This window comes from Pelodiscus sinensis, chromosome 25, assembly GCF_049634645.1.
Source record: "Pelodiscus sinensis isolate JC-2024 chromosome 25, ASM4963464v1, whole genome shotgun sequence".
NCBI lineage: Eukaryota > Metazoa > Chordata > Testudines > Trionychidae > Pelodiscus > Pelodiscus sinensis.
This window is the reverse complement of record NC_134735.1, coordinates 13,181,381-13,187,423: the sequence shown is the minus strand read 5'-3', so window position 1 is coordinate 13,187,423 and position 6,043 is coordinate 13,181,381. Positions and strand designations below refer to the sequence as shown.

At 50.9% G+C, this 6,043-nt stretch overlaps 1 long non-coding RNA gene across 1 annotated transcript in view; it reads right to left on the bottom strand.

Annotated features, from left to right (window-relative positions):
* The window catches only part of LOC106732413 (uncharacterized), a 66,698-nt gene that overhangs the window by 18,656 nt on the left and 41,999 nt on the right, over window positions 1-6,043 (bottom strand). The window lies entirely within an intron of this gene.

The following is a 6,043-nucleotide window of genomic DNA, read 5'->3' as shown; positions in this document are numbered from 1 at the left end:
CACCTTTGTGGTGCCCATTCAGACACCGTATGCGGCAGGCCACAGTGCATCCTGCTGATGCTTTGCTGCTGCTCTCTGGAACAGATGCTCAGGACCAATATTCCCTCTAATTTTTTTCCATCCATGAGTGGAATAAATTTTGTTTAGTGCACCAAGGTATGTGCACCACCCGTTGAAACACATGCTACCAACTGTGGGCGCTCTGCTTATCAGCCAGGCAGCACCTTACTCTCTCCTGGGTGGCTGCCCAAGGGCACGGCCTACAGAGAACCCGGCCAGGACCCCCACCCCGTAGGAGAGCAGGGCACCCATTGACTGCCATTTCCTGTACATATGTACATTCCAACCACCCTTGGGAGGCACAGCCTCGCGGAGGAGGCGAGCAGCATTCCTGAGGCATGCGGCTCCTTGTCTTGTGTTCCCACCTCGTTCCTCTCGCCGCATCGTCAGCACCCTGCACAGCCTTACGCCACATAAAGCAGGAGCCGCAGGAGACAACCAACACGGAGCTGCCTGACATCCACGCGTGTCGGGGGTGCCAGGGCCAGTTCCAGCAACAGGCTCTGACGGCGAGAACGTCCACCCGCCACCCACCGCATCGTGCAGCCTGTGTCCCGGTAGCATCTGGGATTGTAGTTATCACCAGCAGCGTAAGGGCGACAGCGCTGTTCTGGGGGGTAGTAAATGGACCCCATCTGCTATCTCTGGGGGGAGAGTAAACACTGACAATGATGATCCCTCCCGGACTATTCAAAAAGAGATCCGGGATCCCAGCCACAGCCCCCTCCCTCTCGCTCAGGGCCAGCACCAAACCCCAGTCAAGTCGATGTGGGGCTTTCCCATGACGTCGGCACGGTTTGGAACCGCCCAGCCAGAGAGATGGGGCCCCATACGGCGGGCGAGTCCCTGCCGGGCCCACAGTGGCCCTGGCATCCGCCCCCAGCTGGTCTCTGGGCCCTAGTGTCTAACCAGGGCTCTGAAGCTAGGATCCCCATGCGCTCGCCTAGATGCTCCAGGGGGCATTCAGGTGCCCTGCTACCCAGCAGAGACATCGACGTGCTGATCCAGGCGGAACTAGGGGCTTTGCGGCCATTTCAAAATCAGGTCTCTGCAAGCGCCAGCTGCAGCCCAGCTCCATTGGCTGCTCTCTGGGTGCACGTGGCCCTCTGAGCACCAGGCACGGCTCTGCGAGATGCCGTCTCGTGAGCCCCGGGTGCTTGGTGTTGTACGTTGCACTCACACACATAGTTCAGACCCTGGTCAGTTCTAGCAACCAGACTCAGGATTTTCATTCTCCCTTGGCTATGATTACCTGGATGATGCCAGGCAGGAGGGGGCCCTGGGCAGCTGGGCCAGGCTCAGCTCTGGTTAGCAGATAAACCTGCAGAACTGCTCAGCTTGGCAGGAAATGGGCTAGGCTGGTCCAACGGGGAGGAAAGGTGCCGGCACATAGAGCTAAACAGAGCTGGTCCAGGCTGGAGGCAGTCCAGGGGCTGCACAAACACTGAGGACCAGATTCAGCTTGCTGGTATAAATCCAACAACGTTAACAGAGTTCTGTTGGACTTGCATTGGAGTGAGACAGTCCCAGGGACTGGGGTCCTCTCTCCACAAAACAGATACAGCCTGGGTTGCCGGCTCATGCGGCCAGCTACCCACCTGCCAATGTGCCTTGATTCTCATTGGAGGGCACCTTTCTTTGAGGGCGGGGCCTGTGAGAGGAGCTCCGCCTCCTTAGCCCATTCGGTGCCATGGCATCACTGCTGGGATGGCTCCCAATGAGGCCCATCCAACTGGTGGGTTTTGTGATGTGTCCACCTGCTTGCTGGGACCTGATCCTACTCCTATCACACCCATTCGGGGAGCACTCAGAGAGAAGCCATCTGTGGTCACTAGTTGTTTGGGCTGCATTGCAACAGAGAGGTAAAAGGCTCTTTATCATAAAAAGAGAGACATGTATGTCCATACATGCGTGTGTGGACAGAGAGACTTACAGTACAGGAGGCCCCCTACATGCGACCGCCCGAGTTCCGACCCCCCCGCGCTTACAACCATTTTTGTAAGTGCGGAAGCGGCCAGAAACCCCAGACTTACATCCTCGGCCCACATTGACGACAGGCGCACGGCACCTACAGTAAATGAGGGCTTGAGTTACGATGCCCCCGGCTTGCGACGCTTCCCCATGAATGGAGCAGGTCGCAAGTCCACTGCATCTAGTCCTAGTATTATTAGTATTAACCACCACAGCAACTTGCAGCCTCAGCTGAGATCGGGGCTGCCTTGTGCAAGGTGCTGCACACGCCCCCAGTAAGAGACCAACCATACTCCAGAGATCTCACAGTCTAAATGAACCTGGCACAGGAATGATGTGCTATTTTCCTGGTTTCACTTATGACATGCAGGCAGTCTGCAGCAGGAAATGATCCCCAATCAGCTGACCCTTACCCCAGTGCCTTATACCACACGACTATCCTCCATCCCCATTACGGCTGGCCCTACTCCATCGATTTCTATCCATTCGAGAAAGCTGCATGATACCTACCATGAACTATTCCATACAGTGGGAAGATATGAATTGAGATGTCCATCTGGAGTTGAGCTTTGCAATTCTGGCCAATCTCTTGATGATTATGAAACCAGAGAGGCCGGTTCAACACAATATACACCATAGGCTTATTCTGCCCACAAGAGAAGGTCTACACAATCAGCATGAAGCAGCCCGAAACGACTTTCCAGAACTGTGTAATTCTTAATTTAGCTTCAAAATAAAAGAGACTTTACGGTACTAATACTCTGAACTTTTAGATAAGAACTGTGGCAATATTAGCAAAGAGGGATTAATTACTGGGAGAGGGGAGGATGATCCCTTTTCAGTTGTTTGCAGAAACTGAGGAACAACGTGGTCTGTGACAGTCCACTGTCAGGTCTCATGATGCCTTGGCATTGACAGCATCCCTAGCCTCTGTTTGCCAGAAGCTGGGAATGGGCGACGGGAGGGATCACAAGACGATTCCCTGGTCTGTTCATTCCCTCTGGTGCACCTGGCATCGGCCACTGTCAGCAGACAGGACACTGGGTGAGATGGACTTTTGGTCTGACCCAGTGGGGCCATTCCTATGTGCTATAACCACAGAGCCTCCTGTGGCTCTGAACAGAATAAAAATGAAATGATGATTGAACATGTGCAGACATGCACAATGTGTGTATGTGTTGTATACATGCGTGTGCACATCTGTGCATCAACAGCCAGATTCCCTATCACTAGGAAACACTTAGCTTACCGAACAAGGAAACTATGTGAGAATTAAAACTTTCCCTCTTTTCCCGACACAGATCTGGCCCGCCCTTAGGCTCATCCCAATAACTAGCGAAGTGCCTCGGATCCCATTTAAGCACCATGTTATTATGTGGAATGACAAATGGAAAGCTGCAGAGTTCTGTCGACAGAAGGTGTTATTGCCTGTAGGGTTGCGTCTAGACTACAGGGTTTTGTCGACAAAGCAGCTTGCTTTGTCGACAAAACTGAATGTGTCTAGATGCTCTATGTCGACAGAAGTTTTGTCGACAGTATCTGTCGACAAAACTTCCGTCGACAAAACCCTGTAGTCTAGACGTACCCTCAGGCTATGTCTATGCTGCAGAGTTTTTGCGCAAAACCACTTGGTTTTGCACAAAAACTCGCAAAGTGTCCACACTACAAGCACATTTTGCGCAAGAAAAAGTACAGTAGTTTGTCACAGAATCATAGAGCTGGAAGAGACCTCAGGAGGTCATCAAGTCCAGCCCCCTAAACAAGACAGGACCAATACCAACTAAATCAACCCGGCCAGGGCTTTGTCAAGCCAAGATTTAAAGACCTGTAGGGATGGAGATTCCACCTTTTCCAAAAGATACCTTATCCCTTATTTCATAGAGGGATAAGGGATCTTTCGGAAAAGGCTTTATTTTCCACAAGATCAGCGTCTAGACTGGCCCTTTTTTCTGGCAAAGCTCCGTGCGGAAAAAAAGCGGCAGCCATTTTTATGCTAATGAAGCAGGGGAGATTTAAATCCCCACTTCATTAGCAATTGCGATACGTCTAATTTACATCCCTTTTACAAAAAAGGGATGGAGTCTAGATATAGCCACTCAGTAAAGCCCCAGCACAGTAAAGCACTTAGCTTTGGCTTCAAGTGGAGCTTAAAGTTAAACCCAAGCTTACCTGCATTGCTGACTCACCGCCTACATCAGACTGAGAGTGCTTATACAGCAGTAACCATTAGTTAATTATCCTACCAGACTGACTGGGTGTCTTTCTGAGGCTACGTCTAGACTACACTGTTCTGCGTGCAGGGAACATATTTGCTCTTCCGCTTTTTTTGCAGAAGAGTAAAAATGCTTTTTCAGAAGCCCCTGTATTCCCAGTCTAGACAGGCCAAATGTCAGAAAAGCCTCTTCCAACAAAAGATTCAGAAAAAGTGGCAGTGTAGACCTAGCCTAAAAGATGGACCATAGGTCAAGCAGGAAAAATGGGCTTGATGTAGGACTTAGTGTTGAGGTTCTGAGGCTTGTGTTATACAGGAAGTCAAACAAAATGATTCTGGGTGGCCCCTTCTGACCTTAAAATCTAGGAATACCGATTTAACTCAAAACATGGTAGGTAAACCCTGTATCCTAAGCAGCTGCTGCTGCAGAAGACCTCTATGGCCGTATTTGTAAAGACAGACTCTTATCTTGGAAGGAGCATCTGACAAGACTGTAACATTACCCCTCTCCCCCAAGGACAAAGTGAGAAAAACTGACAGCGGCTTGAGTTTGCCAAGTCTTTGAGATGCTTGGATGAAAGGTGAGATCTTTTGTAAAGGTGGTGGGCCAGATGCTCAGCTGATTGGGAATTGGCGCAGCTCCATTCATGGTCCCTCCATGGCCACTAGTCAATGGAGCAAAGACTGTTTACACCAGCAGAGGAGCTGTTCTTTGCTTCTAGGGATGTTAGAGACGTAACAGGTTGCATATATAGAGTACCAATTCGTATTCGTATCTCACTCTGACACACATCTCTTCCCATGTAACAGAAATCCTAGCTGGAGAACAGCTATTTCACCAGGCTGGTTGATCGGAGGACAATGAAGCAGACCCCTCAATACCCAGGAAAGGCTAAGAGAGCAACTGGAAAGGGGGCAGGAATTACTGTAGCTACGTCTAAACTACGATCCTCGTGCGGAAGAGGAAATGCAAATGGAGGTTTTTGCGCAAAAAGGCGCCATCTCCACAGTGCTTTTTTGTGCAAAAATCTCTTGCGCAAAAGGAAAAGGAAGAGGAAATGCAAATGAGAGTGTGATGTATGCAAATGAGTGCTCCATTTGCATTTCCTCTTCTGCAAGAGGATCACAGTTTAGACGTAGCCTGTGAGTTAACACACCCGCCTTCTACCTCTGCAGACCCGGGTTCACATTCCTCCTGGCAGATGGAAATAACGGCTGCTGTTCTGGCCTGGTGTTCATCTAACCCTCTCTCTGAGGCTTAGTCCCTAACAGGAAATGACAGCACCATTGGCCACAAGTGTCATGCTCTCTTCCAGGAGATGCCCAGCCTGGGAATACTATAGTTACTGTAGATCAGGGCTAAGCAGGGGCGGCCGATGAGTATAGGCCAACTTGGCTGTCACCTAGCGTGCTGCCTTCAATGGAGCACCTGGGGCGCCCAATGATGACATCATGCCATTGACGGCCATGCAGGCGGGGGCACCGATCGCACGTTCCACCTGGGGCACCAGCTGCTGCAGCTCGCCTTGGGCCGCCCCAGGGCTAAGATGTGTACTGCTGCAGCTAGGAATGGGGGGAACCTTTCACAGCATTGGCCCAGGTGATGCCATCAGTCCCTTGCTGATTATAAACTCCAAACAGGCAACCTTCTGGTTGGTTTGGGAATCTTGTTCCAATGCGTCTTTATCACTAAGGCAGGCCGTATGGCTTTGGTGAAACCCTTGGCAAAGAGAAAACTTTTATAAGGAACCAGTCTCCCGGGATGCTGGTGAAATGCCATCTTGCCCAGGCTAAAGCAAC